We start from the raw sequence: 22,747 nt of genomic DNA on the forward strand, positions 1-22,747 counted from the left end.
CCAAGCCTAAATCGTGTACATGTGCAAACAGAATCTACGTAGAAGTTATATTTCAAAAACAAAACTATAAAAAAATTCCACTCTGGTATTACAGTCGATGGGACAAGCTGCAAGTACGCAGTGTACCCGATTTTCTCACACTCTGCGATTGTTATCCTGCTTAACGGACAATCGGCAGTATGGTTTTTATATTTAAAAAATACCATTTTGAAAACGTCAGTCATTTTATAGAAGACTTCATTAGCAATTTCTTTTGAAAAGCAATCTCGTTTGGCAGCCACATTTGACAGGATTTTGCATTGTTCTTTTTCTTTTAAAATGTTTTGCAATTTTTGACAATCATTATAAGTGTTAGCTTTAAAATATACTTCCAGAAAAGTACTTTACTATCTCAAAAAATAAATCTTAGGACTTCGCTCCCGATATGAATGCGGTTTGATATGCAGTGCCGTAGTAAGTTATGTAGTTTGTACGCAGAGAGCATCGACAAAGGGACACAACCGGCGATCGTTACTTTGATCCGTGGACAGCATGAAATACTGGAAATTATGATATAGTTCTTGGTAATTATTCCAACCCAGTGACATACTATTCTTTCTATAGGCCCCATTCAACTCCACCATACCAGGATTATATTAGTGCTATATATGCACTTGAGTAATTAACTTTAAAAAAGACGGAGATTACTTTTCGAAACGTTCAAGTCAAATACCGCTAATGTCTTAAGCTATTTTTTTCCAGACGTAAATAAGATTCATTGTCAATGTTATTATTATTTCTCAAACGTTTAAAAGTTCTTTACTATATTGCAATACTGAGAACATCCAGGATACAAATCCAAAATACAAAGCACGGAACAGATGTAGAAAGTGGAAAGAAAAGAGGAAATAGTCCTTAACATTCCATTTAAATTACATAATCAGTTATACCTACAAATTTATATTTTCATCCAATTGCAACGAAACGACACATTTCTTATACTATTTGTATATAAATAGACTATTGCAAACAGCTTGAAGGAGTTCATCATCACCAGTTGCTTTTGTTTTATCCGATATGTAACTGCTGGCAGGTACTTTTCCTGTAGAAATCAGACCACGGATTTATAGTCAGTAGGCGTCTATGTTAACGTGTGAGATAATATAATTAGCTTGTACACTAGATGATCCTTTACACAAATCGTGTTCTTCTTTGTTCTTGTGAGCAGCATTTTGTGAAGATAAATCTCCATAAAGCGGTGTATAGATAAACCTACCTTATTCATCAGTTTCGTAGCAGGGTATATGTAAAGTCTGCCTTATTCATTAGTTTCGTAGAGGGGTATAGATAAGGAATACCTTATTCATCAGTTTCGTAGAGGGGTATAGATAAGGAATACCTTATTCATCAGTTTTGTAGAGGGGTATAGATAAGGAATACCTTATTCATCAGTTTCGTAGAGGGGTTTAGATAAGGAATACCTTATTCATCAGTTTAGTAGAGGGGTATAGATAAAGAATACCTTAGTCAGTGTCGTAGAGGGGTATAGATAAGGAATACCTTATTAATCAGTTTCGTAGCAGGTAGGCACAAGATAAGTTTTGTCTGGGGAAGAAAAAAGAAATGGAAATCGTGTATTTGCACAAGGAAAATCCATGATGAAGTTAAAAGCACCTTTACAAGTCTCAGAAAAATATAAAGAACAATTTAACATTGATATTACAGTTAATGCCCCGATCTTAAATTGTTAAGAATGGTATCGAGTATTCCACGCTTGGAGACGGGCACCATGCTAGATTGATGGTTGTCTGGTTTCGTGAGGAATGTCGATGGAGCTATAAGTGAGAAGTAGATGATACTAGATAAAGTTTACCTTTTTTCTGATAACTCATGGAACGTAAAGCTTGAAAAGTACCTCCAACGCAGTTGGATGGTTTGATGGAGGTAGGAAGAATTAATTATATTAAAACATCCTAAGATGGACAGATGCACAAACATTAAAACAAATAAAGGACTTCAGTTTCCTTTTTCACAGTGGGCATGAAAATTGTATTTCGAATCACGCTTTGTACGGTAGGTTGGTTGAATCAGTCTGTTATAATTTTGCACTTGTATTTCGATGCTTGCTTTATACTACTGACTGGAGAATTCAGTTGAAATAAACTTCTGACTTGGATTTGCGAGACATTTTTTCATGACATATTTTGTGCTAATTAATGTAGAGAAAATAACACCAAATTAGTGTTTGACATGGTACGCTGTCTAAAAAGTTAAGAATACTAGAAATACTAAAACATGAATAATTGTATAGTATTTGACACTGACGGTTATTATAAAAATATATACATTTTGCAATTTACCAGTCTTCTATTATAAATCTATTTCATACCTTGATATTGCTTTTCTTTGTAGGTTGTCCTGCAGGCTACACTCCCACTCCCAATGACCCGAGTACTTGTATCCGCGTTGTTAACGCTACGCCAGCAACTTGGGACGCTGCAAGGACGGCATGTCAGGCGGATGGAGGGGATCTCCTAAAACTTAATCCTGCCAATTTTGACAACATTAGACAACTCGCTGATGCAAATAAAGGTTACCTCTCTTGCTCTGTCTCTGTCGGTGTAAAATGGCAACAGGATGTTTGTATAGATTGGAATGACACTCAGGCAGTGCAGTTACACTTTCAAAGAGACTTTACTTTGTTTAACTATCGTTTGAAACATATGTAATTAATTTAAACCTTTAATGTGTAGTAAACTATGGCATGGTTCATTACTGAGACTTATTGTAGCCGTTATGTTATATATATATATATATATATATATATATATATATATATATATATATATATATATATATATATATACCACGTAAGATATTGTAACCATAGTAATAAGTTATGATTGTTCCTATTATATAAGAAGGACACACAAACGTAATCCTTTAGACACGCTTCCCCCTTTGAGTGTGAGCGACAATGTTGCAAATGCTAAAATGAGGTCATGGATATATCATTGCCTGCCCATGATAGATTTTTATTATCTGTTCAATGCTGTGACTAAATAACAAACAGGAAAATGAATTTGAGATTGATCCTTCATAGCTGCCAATACTCAAAAATCATATTGAATTATTAGAGACACGAACACCGCTATGTGATATTAAAATATGGCGCTCTCTGATCTCTCGAAGGTATTACATTGGGTTTTGAAGCTGATTGTTGACTAAATGTAAACCACAAGTCGATTCAATGCATATTCTAGGTGCATGCTGTAGGTAGTTAAAAGTGTATGCAAGAGACATAAATTAAACTTTGATACCTAAGCTCGCTCCATTAAACGTACACATATAATATGATAAATAAGCGTGGTATAAAGAAAACTTTGGAGCTGTTCAGTTTTTAAGGGTTCAGTGCTAGTGACCGCCTCTAATGTATATATGTTTAGACGTGTATTCTCGACAATGAGCACAGAATTTTCAATAACCATTAACTACAGATACTGGTATATGTATTATTGACAAGTAATTTCGAAATAACCAAACCGATTCCAGTTCTTAAGTCAGAGTCAGGGATAAGTGGCAATATCTCCAACGTAGCATTGTGTTGGAAACAAAAGCTTGTCTATCATCAAATCAGTTAATCTTTGTAATGGAAGTTTCTACTAGATGGATATATTAGACTTTATATAGATCTAAACATAATTAAATCGTTATTAAAATGCAGGGGCCCCAAGTGGCCGAGTGGTCTAAAGCGCTCTCTGTCACGGATCACTGCCATCACACCTCTGTCTGCTTGTGTTCGAGTCTCGGGCTCGGCCAGTGTGGATATGTGAGAAAGCTTGCAGGTAGCTTCTCGTGGGTCGGTGGTTCTTTCCGGGGTTTTCCCGGGTTCTTCCTCCACCATTAAAACTGGCCGCCATGTATAGCCTATCTTGTGCTGAAAAATGGCGTTAAACCCTATAACAACAACAACAACAACAACAACAAAATTAAAATGCACCTCAAGACAAATTTTTCAATGACATTCCGTTTGTATACTTAAGACGGAGAATGTACAGCCTATATTAATGTCCAGTCTATATTGTAATTACAGCCTAAATTAGGTTTGAAAATGGTTATATATCAAAGCTGATCTATACAGACGATCACTTAATCTCTTACAGGTGCCATTGCTCCTTTTTGTGATTTCTGGGTGGGAGCAAAAGAGGAGACGACTAACGGAGTTTGGTCAGCTTTAAATGGTGACCCGATCCCAGCTAACCCTTTTTTCAATCCGACGACAGATGTTCTTCTGGCTGCGACAACTAGAGATTGTGGTTTTCTGGATAAAGGCAACGGCTACTATCTAAAGGGCGCACTTTGCGCAGATCCGGCAACTCAGAAGTGTTACATTTGTCAGAGGAATAAGATCTGTTAGTAATATTGTCCTCCGTGGGGAATATTACGAATTTAGGAAGGAAAGAACGAAATGATACAAATGTGTATATATATATATATATATATATATATATATATATATATATATATATATATATATAACATTTATAGCTAATCAATATCTGTATCACGTGACGATTTAACTTACATATATAAACAAAAGGCCCAAACAAAATTTAGACTCCTATTGGCTTCAGTTGAATCTTCGAATCTTCTGATTATCTGAAATGCATATTTTCAAGAAGCCCCTACGGTTGTGGACCGTAAACCTAAACATCTCAAAGACCACTGAACGTGTCCACGTAACGTCAAACAAGCCTGTACAATGGACTGCAACATTCTGCTGTAAATACTGCATTTGTGTCAACAATATGTGGGTATGTGGAACTGTATGACGACTGTTTTACAGTCTAATGGTCTTTTCCATATCCTCATTGTCCGCGTTCTTGTGTACGTACGCTATTGAAATGTGCCTCTTAACACTTTTGTATAGCATAGGAAGTGATAACACTTTTGTAAAGCATATGAAGTGATAACACTGTTGTATAGCATATGAAGTGATAACACTGTTGTATAACATCAATGTTTATGTAGCCTCATGTTTTCTTTTCTTCAAATTATTAATTTCTTTTGGATCTTGAGACTAAACTATTGACATAAAGTTTTTAATCCATAGGACTATACCGTCATAAACATGTTCTTTTTATTAGCTCAGATCGTGCGTGTCACAGAACACGTATGGTTTCATGCAAAATGTTTTGTGTTTGTCTGCTTTGTGTAGCATAGTTAAAACATTGGATTATTGGAACTGAGTTGCGGGTTCATAATTTGCTGTTTCAAAACTTAACTGCAATTCTTAATGTTGGTGACCTGACCACAATGAAAGTGTTTTTGTTTTCTTCACAAAAGGTTGCACAACACTTGAAAATGAAATGACGACCAAAGTAGACGAATAAAACTTATTGTTTATGTTTGATTTATCAGTTAGGAAGGTTGTATGCCCTCATGGTTTTGCTTCAACGGTTTCAAGATTTAAGTACTAGTTTTATTACATCCATATATATATATATATATATATATATATATATATATATATATATATATATATATATATATGGTCATCATTTGATAAAGTGAAAGCTTTCGTCTCAGCAAAGAGTGAAATGTTAACAAAATAAAATTTCAATGATTCAAAGACATTGTATATCTATTATTTTTCTATCCCTCCCATAATTATAAAGATACATCTTTTGTCTGCTTTCTCTCTCTCTCTCTTTTTTATCTCTCTCTCTCTCTCTCTCTCTCTCTCTCTCTCTGCGTTTCACCAACTACTGAAAATTCAGGTATATGACAACTCAAAAACCGACGTCTCGTCGAATGGAAAATTCCCTTGAATTATACACTTCCCAATTAACCATATCGCCGAAAGACTAACTCGCATATGACGACATCTTGCCGAACAACAATATGCTATTAAACTCATTGATAATATTACAAAATGTTGTCGAAGGATCGAACAAATAAAATACACAAGCAACCAGCTAGCCAACCAACAAGAAACAAGTATTCGATGAATTTTTTTATTCACGCAAATCTTGAAATTAAATGATCTGAGTTAATACCCAGTTAAGAAAAGAAATGAAATAATACCCTCGTTATCTTTATACCAGTTACAAAAGATAACATTATACATATTAAAATGAATATAATATGGTCTAGACCAGACAAGTAAATGTAGTCAAAAAATATAATGATATCAATATATTACGTACACATAGGGAAAGAACTGTATGTAGCAACATGCATTTGTATCTACAATACATTAATAATCAGAGACCTGTTTTATGTCTTAAGTGCAGAGTAATAAGTTTGTTATAATCTCTAAAATATTTTGTAATTGAACAGATTCACCGTACAGTTTGTAGGTTTCAATTAATAAATGAATTCTCTCTCTCTCTCTCTCTCTCTCTCTCTCTCTCCGGATAGCCGAGAGGTCTGAGACGCTTGCATTTACATCTCACTGCTGTTCGTTGGTTCGAGTCTCAGCCGACCCAACTTGGTAATATGACTCAGGGTATGTGCTATTGTTATTTAATAGTTTTGATTTTAGTGATTAATGGGAGTCGGTGGTGGGAAGATATTTATAAACCCGAGTAAATAGCCCATGTCAAGAAGCAGACGCCATAATGTCCAGTATTAACAAGAAATTTTGACAGCATGGATTAGTTCAAATGAAACCTCCTTAATTTCTTAACATAGAGAATTATCAGAATAGTTTTAATTGTCGTGTTTATTAATTTCGAGATAGGAATAATTCTTTGGATTGGTTGATTGGAACGTGTATGACATGAAGTACTAATATCTGGTTTGGAAAGGCTTACTAATAAGTCATTTTAAGTTAAAACAAGGGTGATGAGTGGCCATTAGGTGATTAGAGTGATATTATTTGTAGTATCAATGCCTTTAAGAAACCTTCAGCTGACAGTCGTTGGAAATAGAGGAAAGATAGACTTAAAAACTAGATTCAAGCAGTTGTTTGATTCGCTCGATATGAGATTCATGCGTGCAAAATAACAACCAATACAAATAAGACAGTCATACAGTGTATAATCTATACATTTAATAAACTTAATTATTACAGATTGCAGGGGGGATTATAACACTGGTCTACAGCCAAAACGCTTCCCAAATAAATGTAGACAAACTTTACTAATTCTGGGTTACTGAGAACGAAAATAATGCTTAAAAGTGTTGATTGGCTCTAGTTTTAAAGATATGATATTGAGTCAGTATATACGATCCTTAACTTGGGAATGGCGGAGAATAAGTGAGTTATAAAGAGAAGGGATCTCAAATTAAACCAGAAAAGACTAAAATTCACCTTTGAATGGTTTGGACAGTACTTGCATTTTAGGTAGAACAATGAATGATTCAATCTCAAGTTGGCATTGCGTGATACATAATATTAATTTCATCATGTTGTTCCTGTAATGTCAAAAATGCTATGCAACTTAACTTGATGCAAAAATAAAAAATAAAAAAATATATGTTTGATTATTATTAAACTTTTCCTGCAATTATTTTTTCTCGTGTAAAATAAAGCACGATTTTTTATTATTAAAATATGGAGTGTTATTAGGTATGAGATCAAATTTTTCATTATTAAAATCTGGAGAGTTATCAGTTATCAGATCAAATTTAAATCAGTCTAAAAGAAAGATTGAGAGATATATTGCTGAATTAAATGAAGAAATACGTCAAAAAACCAATTAATATAATTGTTTGGTTGATAAGAATAATGAAACTGATGACAAAATAAAATTCGAAAAAAATGAAGCGCAAAATACGTCAGGATATACAGGCTGATGAAAAGTTTTTTTTTAAGAAGCATGATAAATTAATAAATAAAGTTGATAAGATCCTAGAAGATCTTGGAAATACTGTTTTAAATAATAATAATAATAATAATAATACGAAAAAATTAGATCTAGTCGTTTCTTTCTTTGGTATACATGGACGAGTTTTACTATTTTTATTGGTTCTTGATTTCATTAATTCATATGACTCAGTTTTCTAAAACTCTGTTATCTCATCATCATTTATTTTAGACTTCATTTCATCTTGCGTTAGTGTCTCTGAAGAAAATCTTCTGTCTTTTTAAATGAGAGGGATAATAAATTAAATCGCTGATTAAACTCTTGCAAAAACTCTTCAACAATCTTATTCATTGAAAATATTGTTAGGTCGGTTGTTTTGCCGATAATTGTTATAATCTCATAATTATTTACCTTGAAAGTAATTTCTGAATCCTTCGGTGGCAGAAAATATTTCTCACCATTTATACTATGAATTAATTTGTCGTGAAAAATTTTTTGTTGTTACCTTTAAGAAGATCAAGTAAATTTAGCGCAATTAAGTCATTTACTGAGCACATTATTAGTCTACTTATTTTAATTCAGGTAACAAAAACAATGAATCAAAATACGAATGAATCATCCACAATTAAACCCTCTAAATATGTTTATATACTAATTATTTAATTATTAATTTACCATAATTATTTGATTAACAGCCAAAGGAATTTATGGTTTTTCCTCTAAAAACTCCTCAACAGTAGGAGGGTTTTCTTTTTTGTTTACACCTGTTTTGGGTTTTCTTTTATTATAATCAGCCATTAATGTACAATATTGATCACCACCGCAACCCGTACAAATTTGATATAAATCTCGCACGCCTTTTCCACAATTTAGACAGTGTTTTAGGCCCTGTTGTTTTCGTTTCTTCTGAAAGAAAATTGTGAAGACAGCAATATTCTTTATAGCAATTTTTATTACATAATTTTGTTCATCCTTGAAGTAGCCACTTACATTTGTTCATTCCAAATTTTAATGGCATTATACAATTCACTGTTATACTTTTCTCAATATAAATTAATTTTGTTTTAATTACATTTTATAGTAATTAAATATATACTAATAGTATAATGTTTACAAGGACGAAGCACACACGTCACATTACTGTAACAAAGTTGTTAAACGAATATCAAGCCGTTACAGGAAAAACTGCAATATACCCTTAATCAAAGACTGATTTAGACCGCCTTAAAAATAATATTGAAAAAGCACTGTTGGAAAAGCACAAAGCTCGTTTTATTCCAGTACTTCAAGAAATAAAGAGTCTTCCTAAATTAAGACAAACAACTGCAGAACTAAATATAAACGAGATGAGTTAATAAAAAGTTTGTTAAATGAGTATCAACAATTAACTGAAAAACTGCAAAATCCAAAATCAAATGCTGATCTCGATCGCTTACAAACAAATATTGATTCACTCAGACGGGAAAAATTACGGTTAACTTTAACCATTTCGTAGTTTGAAGGTTTTGACAAAACCTATCGATGGGTTCCAGAAAATATAAAAAGCAATTTGAAACATTTAATCAGATCAATTTTGCATGACAATCCAAGTGTTAAAATGACTGTTGAATTTCAGGTATTATTTCAGCATGCCGTTGATTCTGAAAAAAATGTTGAGACTTATTTATCTCAAAAACCTCGAATTGTTTTGTTAAATGATAATATCAGTCTACTCGCTGGTCAAATACTTCAAGAACATGATATTTTCGTTGATGAATACACATCATCAGGGTCGGGATTGGTTTTAATTGATGTACGAAAAATATTAATGCACTTCCATAAATAAGATCCTTTACGCATCGGTAAATTTGTTGAGGTTCCAGAAAAGATTGAAAACTCACAGTGCTGCATAAATGTTGTATCAGATGATGATAAATGTATTAAGTGGCATATTTTAGCAGCGTTGTTTCCAGTAAGCAAGGATCTAAATCTTGTTTCTAAATATAAACAACATGAATCAAAACTTAATTTAACTAGAATAAGCACCGATCGAACAAATTGACTTTATAGAAAGAAATAATCCTGAATTATTACCTGATGGAATAAATGTTTTTGGTGTTGATGACGATTGTAAAATATTTCCAAGAAGAATATCGAAGAAATCTAACAGTAAGACAGATAATTTATTATTTTATAAGAAATATTATGCGCTGATATGTTTTTTAATGGACTGGCAGGTAAACAGTTTAACAAGCACCGAGAAAAGAAGTACTTTTGCTATCGTTGTTTGTGGGGTTTTAAGAATAAATCGCTTCTCCTAAAGCATAATGATTATTGTATTTATCAGCAGCGAGTAACGTTGCCAAATGAAGAAGATAAGATTTTAAAATTTAGGAGGCATAGAAAAAAGTTCGTAATTCATTTTACAATCATGTATGGTTTTGAGTCCATTCAGGAGTTAATTCCAGCAGGATCGCGAATAACCGTACATACCCACAAACATATTCCAGTTTCTGTTGCGTATAAAGTAAGTTGTATGGTTGATCCTGCGTTTTCAGAACCCGTTAAATTATACCGACGTACAAGTAAAGATGAAGAAGATCCAGCTGTTTGGTTGTTAAAAAATCTTTTTCATGGAAGCAGATAAAATCCTAAAACGTCTTTCAGATATATCCTGTTCCAATGAATTCATTAACACCAGAACAGAAATATGATTATGAAACAGTTTCTTGTTGTCACATTTATGATAAAAGATTTTTATCTTATGATGTAAATGAATTTAGTAAAGTTCGTGATCATTGTCATATAACTGGACAATATAGAGGGGCAGGGCATAGTGGTTGTAGCTTAAACTATCATGTAATAAAATGTATTCCTTGTGTTGCTCATAATTTTAAGAGTTATGAATTCATTTTAATATATCAGCTTTAGGTCATAATGATATCATCAGATTGTGTGATGGACGCAAAATAGAAGTTATTCCCAACAACTCTGAAAATGTATGTCTCTGACAGTTGGAAAATTACGATTCATCGGTAGTTTGCAGTTCATGAGCTCATCCCTTGACTCACTTGCAAACAAAAACTAAGGATTTTCCATCATTGACGAGATATTTTGGTGAGCTAACGGTGTTGATAAAACATAAAAGCATTTTCCCATATAAGCATTTAGATAGTTTCGAGAGCCTTAATGAAATATTAATGCCAAGCCAAGACAAATTTTATTAATCACTGTCGGTTGAAAATCTCTCCGATGAGGAATACGATCACGCTCATAAAGTTTGGAACGAATTCGATTGTAAAACTATCGGTAATTATTTAGATTTATATTTGACTCAGGCCGTATTATTGCTCAGTGATGTATTTCAGATTTTTAGCAAAACGAGTATAAATATGAATAAATTAGATCCTTGATGGTATTTCTCATCCCGGATTCAGCCTGGGATGCAATATTTAAGCTTACTAAAGCGGAGTTAGAACTGGTAACTGATGCTGACATGTACGTTTTTATCGAGAAAGGAATTCGTGGCGGAATTAGCGTTGTGATAAAAAAGCGTGCTCGCGCAAATAATAAATACTTCCCTGATTACGATTCCACTAAGCCAACTAAATATATTTTGTATTTCGTTAAAAACAACCTGTATGCTTAGGCAATGTCAGAACGAATGCCAGCTGGTTGTATTGGATAGGAATCTCTAAGTAATTTTCTTGCAATCATAAAAGATGTAACTGTAGATCTTTCCAATTAAGATTTTACTTATTTTGTTGACGTTTATGCAGAATATCCTGAATTATTACATGATTTACACAATGATTATCCTTTCATGGCTGACAAAAATGATAATACCGGATTCCTCATTGTCGAAGTGCTATGACATCGTCGAGGATAGCCGTGTTCAGTAGAAAAATTAGTGCCGAATTTGATGAGTAAACGGAATTATACTTGCCATTACAATTTATTCAAATAAGCAGTGATAATGTTTTGATTATGAAAAAGATTCATCAAATCTTAAAACTAAAACAATCACGTTAGATGGCGGATTATATTAAATTTAATACTGATATGGGAACTGAAAAAGACTTCTTCAAGCTAATGAATCATTCAGTATTCTGAAAAACGATGGAGAATATTGCTAACAAAGTTAATTCGAAATAGTTAATAGTACAAAACGATACAGTAAATTCAGAAAGGTTTGATGTAATAATATCTTTCAGTGAAAATCTCGTTATGGTTAAAAAATATAAAACTAATTTAGCTCTTAATAAACCAACCTGACTCTATATTGGACATCTCAAAGTGGTTGATGTACGATTTTCACTACAGATTTGTAAAATAAGTGGACGAATGCAAAATTGTTGTTCACGTTCACTTATTCGCTTGAGTATGATATTAATGGATCTGATTGTGTTAATAATGACGTCTATCAGGATATTTATAACAACAGAAAGGAATTTGATTTATCAGATGTTGGTGTAGTGTCCTAGAAACAATGATATTATTGTCATTATGACTAGTTCGAAATATACTGAACTGATTTTCAAATTAAAAATATAAATTTTAAATCTGAAAGAAAAGGGGGGATGTAGTGTTCTAGAAGCATTGCTATACGGTAATATAGACTTTCCCACTGCTGAATCAGCATGTAAGAGATTTGAGATAAGGCTGAAAGATAAGGTGCTAGATGTAGGTCATACAAGCAAGTCAGTTATAATTTTTATACTATGGAATAAACATGTGTTTGTAGAAGCAGGTCTTTTATTCTCTCATTTACAAAGCCCAAACATTACAGTGGCGACGAGGATATAGTTGAAAAGGCTGAGGATAACAAGGGAAGAATAAGAACAGTTGTGTCATTCTAATCAGAGAATTGTTACATACCTTCTACCGTGTTGAACACTTGTAGTGAAAGTCTATATCTCTGATAATGGTAACAGGTTTGCCCATTTTCCAACCATTCTCAGTCCACGAAAACGCACCTGATGTTCGATGGAAGAAGTTGGTGAAACGACTTGATAACCCTCGGATTGGAATGGACATCAGAGGAACAAAACGTCGACGTGCATTGCTTTTACACTATGCAGAAGAAGAAGTAAACGACATTTTTGAAACCTTCCAAGGGACAGGAGAAGATTATCCAACCGCCGTAGAAAAATTGACTATTTCGCACCAAAGAAGAACCACGAATTTGAAATCTACCAAAAAAAAAACACATTGGACAATCGATTGATGATTTCCACATCAAATTAAGGCAGCTTTCAGCAAGGTGTGAGTTCAATGTCGACAAAGAAATAAAATTACAAATAATTCAAGGATGTTTGTCAACACGTTTTAGACGTCGTGCACTTCGTGAAGAGATGGACCTAACACATCTTCTTACACTTGCCCGTGCCATGGAACTATCTAACAGACAAGAAACAGAAATAGAAAATTCCGAGAGAGAGAGAGAGAATGCCAATGCCATAACAAAAGGAAGGACACCGAGTCGTCGTAGAAACAAGACGCATTTCATGGAGAAAGCTAAAGGCACCAACAAACAACAATACAAAAACCAAACATGAAGAAATTGTGGTGTCGAATATCCACACAAAGATAGGCAATGCCCTGCAAAAGGGAGACAATGCAATTTCTGCAACAAGAAAAACCATTTGCTAAAGTCTGTAGATCAAGACTCAAGGCAGAAAGCAAAGTTAATCAAGTAAAACGCCAGCAAAATAGAGGTAGCACATCTGAGAGCTCAGATGAAGAATACTCCTTTGGCCTGCGAACTCGAGATAAATCAATAGTCTAAAACCAAAACAACCTCACATACTAGTAGAAGTAGATGGAACAAAAATAGAGGTACTGATTAATGTCATGGACGAGAATACATTTGCAAAGCTTAAACCCAAGCCTAAACTGCAAAAACCAGACACAAATGTATTTGCCTATGGATCAGTTATGAAATTACATATAGCTGGCAAATTGCAAGCCAATATTGAGCAAAATATAGGATCACTACAGCTCCATTCTATGTAACCAAATGAAATTTTGGACACCTACTGAGTTATGAAACAAGCATACAGTTGCAAATAATTCCAAGAATATGTGCTGCAGTGAAGAGCATGTCTGAAGAATTGTGTAAAAAGTACCCAGATATCTTCAAAGGAATTGGAAAACTAAAAGACGTACAGATAGATACACCTTCACACTGATTATACTGTAACCCTTTTCATATTCGGATAAAAGTTGAAAAATAGTTGTCAAGACTTGAAGAATTAGACATTATCGAAAAGGTAGACGGACCAACTAAATTGGTATCCCCAATTGTGATTGTTCCCAAACCCCAAAACCCAGACGAAATTAGGATCTGCGTTGATATGCTTTTGCCCAGTGAAGCAGTACTTCGCGAGAGACACATCACACCAACAATAGACGACCTTATATCAGATCTCAACGGTGCAACCATATTCTCCAAGCTTGACCTAAATTCGGGTTGCCATCAACTGGAATGGACGAAAAATCAAGAAATATCAGAACATTTTCGGCTCATATTGGACTACGAAGATACAAACGTCTCATTTTCGGAATATCATCTGCAGTGGAAATATTTCAAAACACACTCTCTACAGCACTGGAAGGACTAAAACACACAAGGATCATTAGCGATGACATTCTAGTATTTGGTCGAACTCAGGAAAAACATGACAAAAATCTAGAGTCTACATTCACTCGCATAAAGCAAAAGGGTTTGACACTAAGTAAACACAAAATGTGAGTTCAACAAAGACAAAATTGAGTTCTTTGGATACGTTTTCAGCAAACATGGAATTTCTCCGGATCCGAAGAAAGTGGAAGCAATAAAAAGTGTCAGTATTCCATCAAACACATCAGAAGTACGCAGATTTCTAGGCATGACAAACTGTGTGGAACAATTTATCCCAAATTATGCAACAATCATTGAGCCTCTTCGAGCCATAACCAGGCAAAGTCAACCATGGAATGGACTGACAAAAACGAAGAAACGTTGAAAAACTCAAGAAAGACCTAGCTAGTAACACAATAATAGCGTATTTCGATCCTAATAAGGAAACACAATTAATTGTAGATGCAAGTCCTGACGGTCTAGACGGGTTATTAACTCAGAATGGAAAGGTTATTACCTACGCCAGTAGAGCACTTTCAGAAGTGGAAAAACGATATTCACAAACGGAACGTGAAGCACTAGCAATAGTCTAAAGTTGTGAGCACTTCCATCTATACCTGTTCAGTCATAAGTTTAAGCTAATTAGTGACCACAAGCCCCTGGAAGTCAGTTTCGAAAATCCAAAATCACGACCACCTGCAAGAATCGAGAGATGGAGATTGAGATTATAAGCATACCGCTTCAAAGTAGTATACAAGCCAGGTAAAACAAGTGCAGCATATTATATTTTACGACACCCCAAGACTGCAACTGAATGCTGTAAGCATTCTGAAATGGTAGAAGCTTATATTCAATTAATATTCGTCAATGCTGCACCTAAAGTCAGGAGTCTACTTAATGGTACTTGGTGATGACTACGCAAGGTATCCAGTAGTTGAAATTATTAACTCAACATCTGCGAAAGCAGTCATTCCGCAACGTGACAAATGTTTTCAATGTTCGGAATACCAGTAATTGTAAAAACGGACAGTGGACCTCAATTTAATGGACAAGTGTTTACAAAGTTTGCAGAATACATGGTCTTCAAGCATACGAAAATCACACCTTTATAGCCTCAAGCCAATGGCGAGGCAGAAAGGTTTGTGAGGACAATTGGAAAAACAATCAAAGCAGCTAATGCAGAACGTAAAGACTGGAAACAAGAAATGTACAACTTTTTACGCAATTACAGAACCACACCTCATGCAACAACCAACAAATCTTCAGCCAAAATTATATTTGGCAAACAATGAGAACTAAACTCCCAAGTATAAAAATCAAATCACACGACAACGAGCGGTGAAAACCCATACTGAGAAAAAGGAAAAGAAGAAAAGCTATGCAGATCAAACTATTAAAGCTAAGAAGTCAAATTTCAAAGTTGGAGACAGTGTTCTAGTAACGCAAGAAAAGCGAGACAAGTTGTTAACTCCATTCGACCCCAAAACTATCCGAAGTTGTCAACAAAAAGGGATCAATGATAAGAGCGAGAAGACCATCGGATAACTAGAAATTCGTCATTCTTCAAGACAGTAAAGAATTTACCCCATATTCCACCATATGATGACCAGACGTATGATACAATAACTCTAAAGAAAGATGGAGATAGATGTGACACATATCCACAATCCGACCTGGCATTAAGAAGATCATCCCGAATCAGAAAACCACCAGACTACCTAAAGGATTATGTGTGTGCAAAATAATATAAAACTGTTAGAAGCTTTACCACATTCTTTGTGCTGTGTGATGTTTTGCTTATAAATAGTGTAGTGTGTTATAACTGTATACTGTTCTATTGACCTAGATAGTTAACAATAACATGTGTATCTTATCAAATGACAATTTAGTTTGACGTAGCGAATTTGAACTCTACCATCAATAAAAACCCAGAATATTATTAGGACTAAGCCATGAGAACTGTAAACCTACACAGTTCTAAGTTTACCATTTTGTACATTATCAACAAGAAAACAAAATCAAGACGCAAATTTATTACACTCATGCATTTCTACTATGTGAATTTCTGTTGTTAAAAAATGTAATATTATGTTGTTAGGAAATGTAATATTATGTTGTTAAGAAATGTAATATTATGTTGTTAAGAAATGTAATATTATGCTATTAAGAAATGTAATATTATGTTGTTAAGAAATGTAATATTATGTTGTTAAGAAATGTAATATTATGTTGTTAAGAAATGTAATATTATGTTGTTAAGAAATGTAATATTATTATCATTATGCCTAGTTCGAAATATACTGAACTAATTTTTAATTTGAAAACATAAAATTTTTAAAGCTGAATGAAAAGGGGGATTTAGTAGAACCAGGTATTTTCCTCTCTCGTTTACATAGCCCAAACATTACAATTGGCAAGATGAAGGATGAATTCTGTTTCGACCCGATTATCGAATTTGTAGGACTACGTAGCAAGATGTATTCAGTGCTATCTTTAAACACTAAGAAAAGCATAATGAAGGCAAATGGTATTAAAAAACCTGTTATTAAAAGAAACTTTACTCATGAAGTAAAACATAATATTGCTGAGATGACAACAATAAAATCATACGATCATCTGATCAAAACGGATACAATTCATAAACAGATATTGACCAATATTGATGATAAAATATTTGGTATCGATGGTGTAAATACATCTGCATTAGGTCATTATAAAAACATTCGTAGATGACTCTGTAATTATTTTAAGTAGTATATAAATAGGGGTTTCATAAGCGCTAGTCAATATTAATTGAGCAAGCATTTTATTTTTTCAGTTGTAAACACTTTTGTTGCTTCTGGATGTGTTTTTACATGCAACTGATGCTATCTTTTCCAAAGCATTTTGGGTTAGTGGCAGGTCATCGTAAGGGTCAACATAGAAGGGTTAGCAAGCTTAAATATATATTTCTTGATGGAAATATAAACAATTGCGCTCATAACCCCCTTTTCATACTACTAATTTATATTAATCAAATGGCGTTGATACATTATTCATTTAGTCATGTCACTGTGACATTAGCAAATCTGACTAGTCATGTGATGCTGACCATAACAGATCAGCAAAGGTTTAAATTATTACAGCATTTAAACGTTTACATTGTTCTTTGCTCCAAGTACAATGTCTCGTGTATATTGAATGTTTACTTTTTCTATTCTTATTTTTAATACAACAGTTCCAAATACTTAATTTCCATTGAAATTTTTAACTGTAGTACTTGAGAATCAGGGTTGCTTTTATTTATTCATCATGGATAGACCTGACTAAAGTTAAGATATCTTGAGCTGAAAAAGAAGCTAAAATAAATAGTTGCATCAATAGAAGAAGAAAATATGTTTAATATTTTAAATATTTTATGTATTACTCTCATCAATACAGTCAAAACTTTCAATTCCATGCTAACTAAAATTTAAATTCAATTCTTTGTTTAAAACAGAAACATTTTATTCTTAATGAAGTGGAAAGATTAATATGGACGGATTTATTTATACTATATTTCGTGACAACTTCCTTACGCAACATGTTTGCACCATCTAAATTAGACACTAAGTAAATATTTCCATCTGATATATTCATCGTTGCCATACTACATCATCATCATCATCATCATCATCATCATTATCATCATCATCATCATTATCATCAGTCCCGTAGTCTGGAAGACTGTTGGGGCACCGCACAAGACCTAACAACCAGCTTCCTCCATTCCTCTCGGTTTTCCGTCTTTTTCAGTGAGTCGCTCAGTGTCAAGCCCATCTACTCTCGAATGTTATCTTCCCACCTCTTTCTTTGCCTGCCTCTCTTTCTTCCTCCTTTTCAGTGCCTTGTAGGATTGTCTTGGCAAGTCCTGATGATCGTGAGACATGCCCATACCACTGCAGTTTCCGTTTATTTTCTCACTATGATCAGGAGGTCATCTAGAGGTCCAATGACTTTTCTTATCCTTTGTTGTATTTCTTCATTGGTGATATGGTCTTTGTATATGACGCCGAGGATCTTTCGGAAACATCTCATCTCTGTAGCCTGTATCTTTTTCTCCAAGTCCGCTGTTATTTTTCATGATTCGCAGGCATAGAGAAATATGGAGATCACCAGTGAGTACATCATTCTGACGTTTGAGCTGAGTGCGATGTTCTTGTCCTTCCAGATAGGCTTCAGTTTTGTCAGCGCTGCTGTTTTGTCTGTGCAATCCTTGAGAATATTTCAGGCTTCGATCCTTCATCTGTTACAGTGGCCCCCAAATACTTGAAGCTGTGGACTGTTTCTAGCTTTGTACCTTGGACCCTGATGTCAGTGCTGATGCCCTTGATGTTGTTGGTCATAATTTGGGTCCTCTCTGCACTAATATCTATGCCATAGGCTGCAGAGTTTCTGTCAAGGCTCTCTACTAAGCTAGCTTATTCTTGCTCATTTCCTGCTAGTCCATCAATGTCATCAGCAAAGTTGGTGATCGTTCTGCCTCTGATGTTAACTGTCACGGTATGCTTATCAAGCGCGTCTGCCATGATTCTCTCTAGAACGATGTTGAATAGTGTGGGCGAGAGCAAACAGCCTTGCCTGACCCCGACTGCCGTTCTGAACCAGTCCCCTATGCTGCCGTTGAAGCATACTACACTGGTATCCTTGTCATAGAGGTGCCCTATTACTGTGATGAGGTTGGCTTTGATTTTGTACAGTCTCATCGTCGCCCTCAAGGCTGCATGTCCTACCCTGTCAAATGACTTCTTGAAATCCACGAAGACTTGGTACATATCTTGCTGGTGTTGGAGGTACTTCTCACACAATATCCTGAGGTTGAAGATCTGCTCTGTTGTGTTGCGCCCTGCTCTGAACCCGCTGCTCCCCGTTGCAGATATTTGTGAGGGCGCTAGTCATTGCTTCTCCCCTAGCTTGGATTAGTTCTGCTGGGATGTTGTCCACTCCTGCTGACTTACACTTTTCCAGTGATCTCACTGCGGCTTCTACTTCTTCGCTATGATATGATATGATATGATGGTTGTCGTTGTTAGTTGTTCGGTGGTTGTAAAGTTCTGTGTGGTAATCTGTCCATTTTTTCAGAATATCTTTTTCTTCTGTGATGCAGTTTCTGGCCTTGTACTGTAAGGAGGTAACCCGCCGTTGTTTTGTGCTTGTTAGAACACGGACAAGTTAGTATGCTTTTCTACTGTTGTTCATTTTCAAGTTTCCCTCAATGTCTTAGACATTTCTTTTATCCAGTTCTCTTTTGCTTTTTTCAAGCTTTTCTTGACTTCCCGGTTGATTGCCTTTTACTGCTGTGCCCCTTTTATAACGTTCTTTTTCTTCTTCAGTTCCCCCTCTTGTCACACAGGTTCAGAGCCGCAGCTGTGACCCAGGATTTCTTGACTGGGCGATGTCTACCGAGGATATTGCTGGCTGTTTCGGTCGTTTCTGTATTGAAGGTGGTGATCAGTGTGTCCATGTTGGTAATGTCTGCCATACTACAAAAGGCAGAAAATATATATACTAGTTGAAAAAAGCTATATGAGGCTTGATTACATTTAAACTCATTAAAATGCGGCAATAATTTAAGTAAATGACAGAAAAGCAGTGATTAAGACATCCCTAATACTATCCTGAAACTAGTTTTATTTTACAACAATATAGATCTATTACTGGATCAAATAAAACTGGATAAAGAGTAAAAACACCGTAAAAAGGTAATATAAAATCAAAGAGCTTCCGCGAAAGTTAGTCCTGTTAATTTGCAATGCCTGCTATCTAAATAACTTTTGAAGAAACTATTCACGGACGTTTGGTCACTTGGATTGAATATCATAATTCTGATATTCTTATTTCGCTGCAAAATGGCTTTAGGCTATGTAAAAGCCAATTATTGAGATGTTGCAATCGGTGCACTCTAATGTAAACATGGAAATGCATGCATTTTAATACTTTTCTTGATACGAAAAGGTATTCGGTATAGTGTGGCACAGACGTTTTTTTTCCTTCTTCACATTATTCACGCAGGGAATTATGGGAAAACGGCTTTGATATTTTTTAATATGTAAATAAATTTATAAAGCAAAGACCTTGTCAATGAGCATTTTTTGGACTGGATCCCAATAGGCCACGGAGTTATACAAGGACGCATTTTGTCTTCCTTGATGTATACAGTATTTATAAATGTCTTACTATTCAAGTTAGAGAATAGTGGACATGTAACAAAGAAAGGATTCATAGCAGTGGACAACATAACCCTAGCTGATGATATGACAACTCTGACATCTTATCCTAACAATCTAAAAATGTTGGTGGATATGGTATACGCCTTCATAAACAAGTCGCGATTTGAGCTTAGTGGCACAGTCATCCGTTATTATCATCGGTCTGAAATGCAAAACTTATGGCCATAAGAAATGGTGCCGTGGTTAGTTATGTTTGCCATTTGCTAATTCTACAACACACCTGGGACACCGGGTTTACTCCTGACGAAATAGTCGAGACATAAAAGAATGGGAAAAATTATTTTCACGGTTTTCACTGTTTGCTTGATATTAAAATTAAATGGAATTGCTTAATTCTTTTGGTTGCTGCAAATGTAATCGAAAGGGTAATGTTGCCATCAACTTTTTATATTTGTGAATTATGGTGTAACATGTCACAAAGTGCCATCTTTTATTGGATAAATTTATGAGTTGCTTTGCGAACGTTTGCAAAGTTTATCAGCGGGTACGCATTCAAAAATTTCACTTTTTAAATGCTAGGATGGACATCAGTGCAGTCCGAAATTGATAGAGAACTAATGTTTATACGTTCATTATGTTTGATGAGTAGTGATTTACATACAATACTTGTGTTTATCATGTGTTATTTAGGTTATGTTTGAGCGGAGAATGTCTTCCACTGAATGGTACCTTAGTTGGTTAAATTGTTTAACTTATTTGCTACATTTTAAATATCAGAAACTAGTCACTGGTGCACACTAAGTAGTAGTTCAGGATTAATTATATTTCCATTGTCGTATTAAATGGGCTAATGTATGCAAAAAGATAAGAAAATCAAACAAGTCTTTATATTTAGTCTCAGACAAGATTAGTGTACAATTTTGTCTTTCCACAATTTGTAAAACCTCTGAAAACCATGCCGTGGGGTTTTTCTTCTTCAAATACGTCATATAGTTATGTAATCATGCTGGTTTCCGAAACTTTAATAAGGGAGATATTATTGTACTGGTAATTGGATGTGGTCTGTTTTATAACCTTTTGACAATGCTGGCATTAAATATGTTCCTAAGTGATACAAAAGTAAGAATCTTGCTTAAATGGAAAGGATAGTTTACATTACTTTGTTTATTACCAAACATATTGATCCAAAATTAGCAAATAAGTAAAATATCTCCATAAGCATACTGTTCTTTCCATTAATTTATTTTTCCGCAATCATTTTTAACATCTTATGTACCACTTGAAAGTTCGTTATGTTATAACAATTTTGGCAATTATACGAATGTAGTCAAAGATTTATTATGGCAGATGATACCTTTTTAATTGTATCGGTAATGTCATTAATTATTTAACAGAACATATCTACGGTTCTAGTAGTTCCATGTGAAAGAATTGGTTGCTAAACTGAATTTGTATTTTTGTAATGTTTCGTTCTAGCTCAAAGCCACATGTAACTCATGCTTCTTACCGAGTTGCGTCATTTTTAAAAAATACACTTTAGAAAAGCCATAGTCAAAGCTCATTCACCAGGTAGGTAGGCTTTATCATAATCCTTGTTTGATAGCTACTCTTTAATTATATATATATATATATATATAACTGAACTGATAAATGGTAGTCAGTTTCTTAATTCATCAGGTTGGATAAGATAAGGATATATAAGAAATATATGGTTGCCACCAAATCAAGAAAAGTTCCAAAGAGAAGATAGATGCTAAAATTAAAAACAGACGAGTAAAAAAAGAGACAGGCAACCAATAAACAATTATGTGCATAAGATATTGCATTAATAATTGAAAACGATGCAACAGAATAACAAATTGATTTAGGAAAGAACACATTTCATTTTGAAAATAAAACTGAAGAATACAGTATTAGATAGAGGTAATTCTAAGGAAAATATATTAAAATATTATTTAACTCAAAAGAAGAAATAGACTTAAAAGGTTATTTAAAAAACAGCTGCTGTCGTAAATTCACATTTAACGTAAATTGTTACAGACGTTAATATGTATGAGGAAACACACAAAGATATCAATAGACGAAACGATTCAGGAAGCAGATCTAAATTTCAACAATTTTTCGAAATTTTTGACAGTTAAGTGGTACAAAAATAAATTTAAGCT

The sequence above is a fragment of the Sinohyriopsis cumingii genome, chromosome 9, assembly GCF_028554795.1.
Source record: "Sinohyriopsis cumingii isolate HCF-2022 chromosome 9, ASM2855479v2, whole genome shotgun sequence".
Taxonomy (NCBI): Eukaryota; Metazoa; Mollusca; class Bivalvia; order Unionida; family Unionidae; genus Sinohyriopsis; species Sinohyriopsis cumingii.